The sequence below is a fragment of the Morone saxatilis genome, unplaced genomic scaffold (genome assembly GCF_004916995.1).
Source record: "Morone saxatilis isolate NCDOM2014 unplaced genomic scaffold, NCSU_SB_2.0 Contig21, whole genome shotgun sequence".
In the NCBI taxonomy this organism is placed as follows: Eukaryota; Metazoa; Chordata; class Actinopteri; family Moronidae; genus Morone; species Morone saxatilis.
The window spans coordinates 20,462,516-20,468,220 of NW_023339774.1; positions in this window are offsets into that span (position 1 = coordinate 20,462,516).

Consider the following 5,705-nt stretch of genomic DNA (forward strand, 5'->3'; position numbering starts at 1 on the left):
TGGGGGCAGTACAACAAGCTGTAAACACAATACTGACTCATTTTTATCACCTTTTAAACATGATATAGTAGCATCCATTTTGAGTCGTGTTTCTGTCCAACTGACGACTACAAGTCCAATATTCGCTCTCCTTCTCGCTCTGTTTTTGGTCTCTACCAACTCCTGATTTTGGTCATCTGCTGTTTGGTGCTGAGCAGTAGAGTTGCTGTTAGTGTGCAACCAAACGGGGCTCAACAGCCCTGACTCAGCCTTCAGGAGCCAAACCCAGCAAATAAAAAACCTCAGTACTTAATTCCCTGTCAACAAACTGACCTCCGTCAGCATCGGATGCAGTATTCGGTCTGGCTGTGCTGTTCACTGAGAGCTCCCAGTCCGGTAGGCCTTATAAGACACTTGAGGCTCTGTATTTGGAAGGAGAAACTATGGTGGCTGCAAAACTTCCTTATCTGCAGCTACTGTAGATATTTCAGTCTGGACCAAAGTGGTGGACTGACCACTGCTCTCACTAAGAACCATTTCACTATTGTGGCTAAAAGATATGGATTATGAGTTTTTAATATCTTGAGTTTATATTCTATTTTTATGGAAAACTCTCCCTGGTTGCTAAAATAGAAAAGTCTTCCAATTAAACATACTGACCTCTCGTGTCCTCAGCACTGATGCTGTATTTTTCTTGCGAGATCCTAACATCAAGTATTTAGTACGTGACTTTGTAAAGTCAGAACGATTCATTTTCACGTCCTAAATCTGCCACAAAATCCACCTCCAGAAAACGAAGGAACCCCGCTGACTGAAAGACGTTTGCTGATATGCAGATCAGGGGCCGAGGCGGATACTTTCCCCTCCTTTAACTTCTCTGTTTTAATGTCTCACCTTGAGATCCACAGGGCATCCTCCCAGGAGTCCCTTTGTCTATGAATGCTAATGGGACCTCTCTATGTTAATAATAAATAGCAGCTGATAAAATAATAAATTTCTAATGTCCCTCTCAGACCTCTTTCTCTCTCCTCCGTCTCAGATTAGTTTATCAGGGCTTTGCCGCCCCAAACACTTTGGGCTTAATTATTTAAAATGCCTGAAAAATTCATATCCTTCTTTTTTTGGGTGCAAAAGCCATCGTTCAGCCTGTGAAAATTTGGAAAAAGAGGCAGAGGGGGATGAAATATTCAGCAGCACGCGGGCCCTTCAATTATTTTTCAGATGCATGAATGTTAAAAAACACATGCAGACCAAAATGAGCATTTTAAGGCAGAATAATTCCTACAGCAATATAATACAGCTTTGTCAATTATTCAAGGCTAAATCTCCCCGCCGACACTTTACACATTTATGTTTAATCACATTCAGGGAATTTGGATACAATCACTTGGCTGTCATTTGTTTTCTTTTCCCCTGAAGCAATGCAATTAATGTTAAAGAAAAAAAGAAAAAAGTTTGAAGATATTTTATGCTGGCAAATATATAAAAAAATAAATAAAAGCGTGTCCATTTGGGAGCAGAGAGCTCCAGTTTATTGCTCGAAGGCTTCCAGTTCCTTTACTGGTCAAAGCTTTCCTCGCTGCCTCTGTCCCCGCTGGTTTGGCTCCCATCAACAGACAACAGAAAAACATAAAAAAAGATGTTTCCATTCTCATCTGTAATTTAAGCATTCCTCTGTGTTACATCCTATCCACGGTATCGCTCCTCACTACACAAATGCTTTTTGTTTGCTGGCTGTCATCGTGCTGTATTATTTAGAGGCAGAACAAACAGAAAAGCCTTTGCTGTCTCTTCTTCCTAATTCATTTGAACACTGTGCTCCTCAGGCCTGTCAGTGTATCTACCACAGGGATCAATTTCACCACTGCAAACCCACTGGATCAGATCAGGTGGGACTCACACACACGTTTTAAAAACCCGCCCACGCTGACTTAGGCGGGCACTCTAAGGAGCAGGGTGACGACATCTTTGGAGGAGCTCTTTCTGAAACTTTCTGATTAAGTTTTAGGAGAAGGCTTTGCAGTTTAATAGCAGTTTGAAACTCCGTCATGTAATTGAACGGAACATAAATGATGATGAGGGTTAAATGATGGGCTTGGAGACGTATTTGAGTCTCAAATTAATTTAAATTGCTGCATGACATGCCCAGAGGTTCTGGGTCAGTTTTTTTTTTTCCCCTCCCTCTTATCTCGTCCGCTGTCCCTGTTTTTAACCTACTATTTAAATAAAGGATAAGGAAATAACACAGGGACGATCTAAAGATAAATCTTACAGATGAGTCTTTAAGAAACCAGCGAGGTATCGTCAAACGGTGCTGAATAACACGCCAGTGTCTTAAGTCATGTCATTTCTTATCTTATGCTTAACATAATTTACATAACAAATCTAATTTACATAGAGGTTTGCATCTCTCCCTTCTAAGACGATCTGATACGTACACATGGGCTGCGATACGATTCAGGGACGATGCATTTTAATATGGAACAATTTGGTTCAATTTGTTTAATGCAGACGTTTATTTTCGTATTCGTATATTCTAAATTAAAATAATTCTATAAAAGTGACATTACCTTACCTTCAAATATATATATATATATCACAAGTATTATTTTCTTTATAGGAAAACACTGAAGACAGATTAATCATTTCATACTTACATGTCATTGTGTTTATTGCTTTTCCAACAGACACAGACAATAAAGACTTTTATGCAGAGATTACCTTATTTTGTGTGTTCTTGCTTGTGCTAGCTGTGATAGCATCCACAGGCTCCTCATCGCCTGCAGGTGAGTGTTAAGATCCAAACATCTTCCAAACTTTAGATTTGATGGTGTGCTGTACATCGTGTTGCTGCGCTAACGTTACTCTTGTTGCTCTTGACCTTTTACAAGAGTGGAGACGCTGTTAGCAGCAAAGCTTCAGTCAACAGATTCATAGCTTTAGAATCGGACCATCGACGATTCGTGGTACATTTAGATCGTTAAAAGGTGTCTGCGTACCGATGTAGTCGCATCTATCACATTAAAACCGATTTCTGACTCGTATTGGTACATCTTTACAAGTCTGGTAACAAACCAAATCATTCTGAAACCTCAGTAGTCTATATAAGAGAGCTCACATTAACCTGAAATCAAACACTCATTGCTCCGAAGGCCCGTTCAGGTATCTCCAACTTAAGTACGTAACTTTTAAACCAAATCTTGAATCTGAAGTAGTTTTGTTGCCTCAACCTAACCAAGCTGCAACATGTTTATTATTTTTCGTGCCATGATGAATACGCTCACGTGACTGTTACCATGATGATGAAGGACTTTCCTGCATGTCCAAACCTCATAAAATGCAGCCATCTCTAACAGCATTAAAGGTCCAGTGTGTAACCTTTAGGAGGCTCTGTTGTCAGACATTTGGCCATGTTTGTGCAGTACCAAACACTGGCTCTAGTTTGGGGCATTTGAGTTTCTCCTTCATGCTCAGAGGGTGTTAGATGCCACTAAATCCTCCACACTGGACCTTTAAATGATGCTCTAAAAGTTTAAAATGCAAAGACGTGACACAATTGCTCTTACATTGATTCTTTTAAATGGAGTAGAGCTGAAACGATTCAATCGATGTGCCTATTGAGAAGAATTTAATCTGTCATTATTATGCCAAATGTTTCATGATCCAGGTTTTCAAATGTGATGATTTTATCCTTATTCTTGTTGTAAACTGGGTTTGAGTCTTTGTCACTATTTCCTGATCCAATAGTATAATAACAACCTACAGATTAATCAGTAATCATTAGTTACAACCCTAAAATGGAGATTTGCTGATCATATTTGACTAAGAGGAACCGGCTGACCTACAATATTTTAAATGATGTAACCATTTACGTATACTGAGTCTAAAAATATAACTATAAGTGCACTTGGAATCTGCTGAATCTCATTTTTAGACAGATACAGAACAACATGCACCAGCACTAAGAGACAAAGTTTGGTATATAAATAAGAATATAAGGTGCTCAAAGCCTCTAAAAATGTGGTTTCAAAAACGTTAAAGACGCCCTTAGTCATTATTTTTTAAGTTTAAAACATGCTCAAAAACTTTGGTATAAGAAGCTGATTTATGACTTTCAAAGGTTTGTTATATTTGACAAAAGTTGTGAATCAGCTGGATGTAACTTCAAAAAGTACAAATAAGAGTACAATTAAATCCATGTAGCGTCTGTGTCTGTGATGTAAATGAATGAATGCGTTCATTTGTGTTAATAGATATTAAAACATTTATTAACCAGCTTTATGCAATCAATTATTCATTCGGACGGCTCGTTTTAAAAATCATGTCTGGTACATAGCTGACATTATTATTATATTAACAGTCTCATATTAGCATTATAGCATGCATTATTTAGGGTTATGGTTCAGCATGTCAGACTGCTCGCCGCGGTCACTCACAAGTCGAATTAAATAGACGAGATTGTGTTGATTGACTGTGAGTAAATTCACACAAACTCACATTTTTGTAATCTTGGAATGAAAGTGATCGATTGAGTTGATGTTTATTAATGCTAATGACGAGAGTCTTTCAATAAATCTCAAAAGTGCTAACACCCAGTATTTTGGGTGTTAGTGAGGCAGCAGTGGAGTTTAAATGTATTTAAATGTGAATAAATCTGCACTTGTGTACACTTAATTGGTCAAAGTTTGTATTTGTTCAGTATTTTTGTTTATCACCAAATAGCTGCAGAACTACACCAACCTCAGCTGTACTTGTGTTTAATGCTAACAGGAAACATCATCAACAGCAAGTCGGCCATTTTTGGAGCGTACCAACTGTGACCTGTCTCTGTGCGGGATCAAGGTAAAGACTGCAGTCCGGTGGTGTTTCTACAGTTATCTAAAGCACGAGTCTGAACCACTGTGCCAGAATATGAAAGCTGAGGGTTTGCAACAACTAGCATAACCTCCTGTGAATTATGCGTCCCGGCTGGGGGAGGTGCGTCGCCCTCCTCTGATTAGACGGCGTTAACACTGTGTTTGTATATAAATGTTGTGACGTAGAGTCGCGTTTCAAACAATCGACTCTATATCAGCATTTATCTTAAAACGTAAAGGTTAATTTAAAGCAGTAGAGGGCGAGTTGGGACATTATTAACCCACAAAATGCAGATTTTCATAAATTTGGCGATAATTTTAACACAGTACAATAGTATAATTCAGTTTACAGCTCAAAAAACACGTTTTAGGGTGGAGTACCTCTTTAAAAAGAGCTTTATTCCAGCACATCTGATATTTAATAATCAGTTAATGACATAAATACATCAATAAATAATTAATTCTTACACATAATCCATAATGATTCAGATGCAGAAAAATGGAAATTCGTGGCAAAAAATTGCCTATTTTCAAAAATTTTGTATTAGTTTTGGTCAGAGATCCCCCAAAATGTCACAAATAGTTGTTTAGGGGAGCTCATGTCCTCATGGTTCCTCTGTGGTTCTCACCCTGAGATCATTCTTTCCCAACATGGAAACTAAAGGACGGAAATATAAATCTTAAAGTTATCTAGTATATCCTTTGCGATTTGTTTACAATTTACAGAAACATTTGACTTGTATAAAGACATTATATGTTGTCATTATTGCTTTTTATGTATATTTATATATACAAACTCCTCATATGTGTTCACATACTTGCTGTTTCTGAAAATACCTCGAAATTATACATATATATTTAAATATTTGG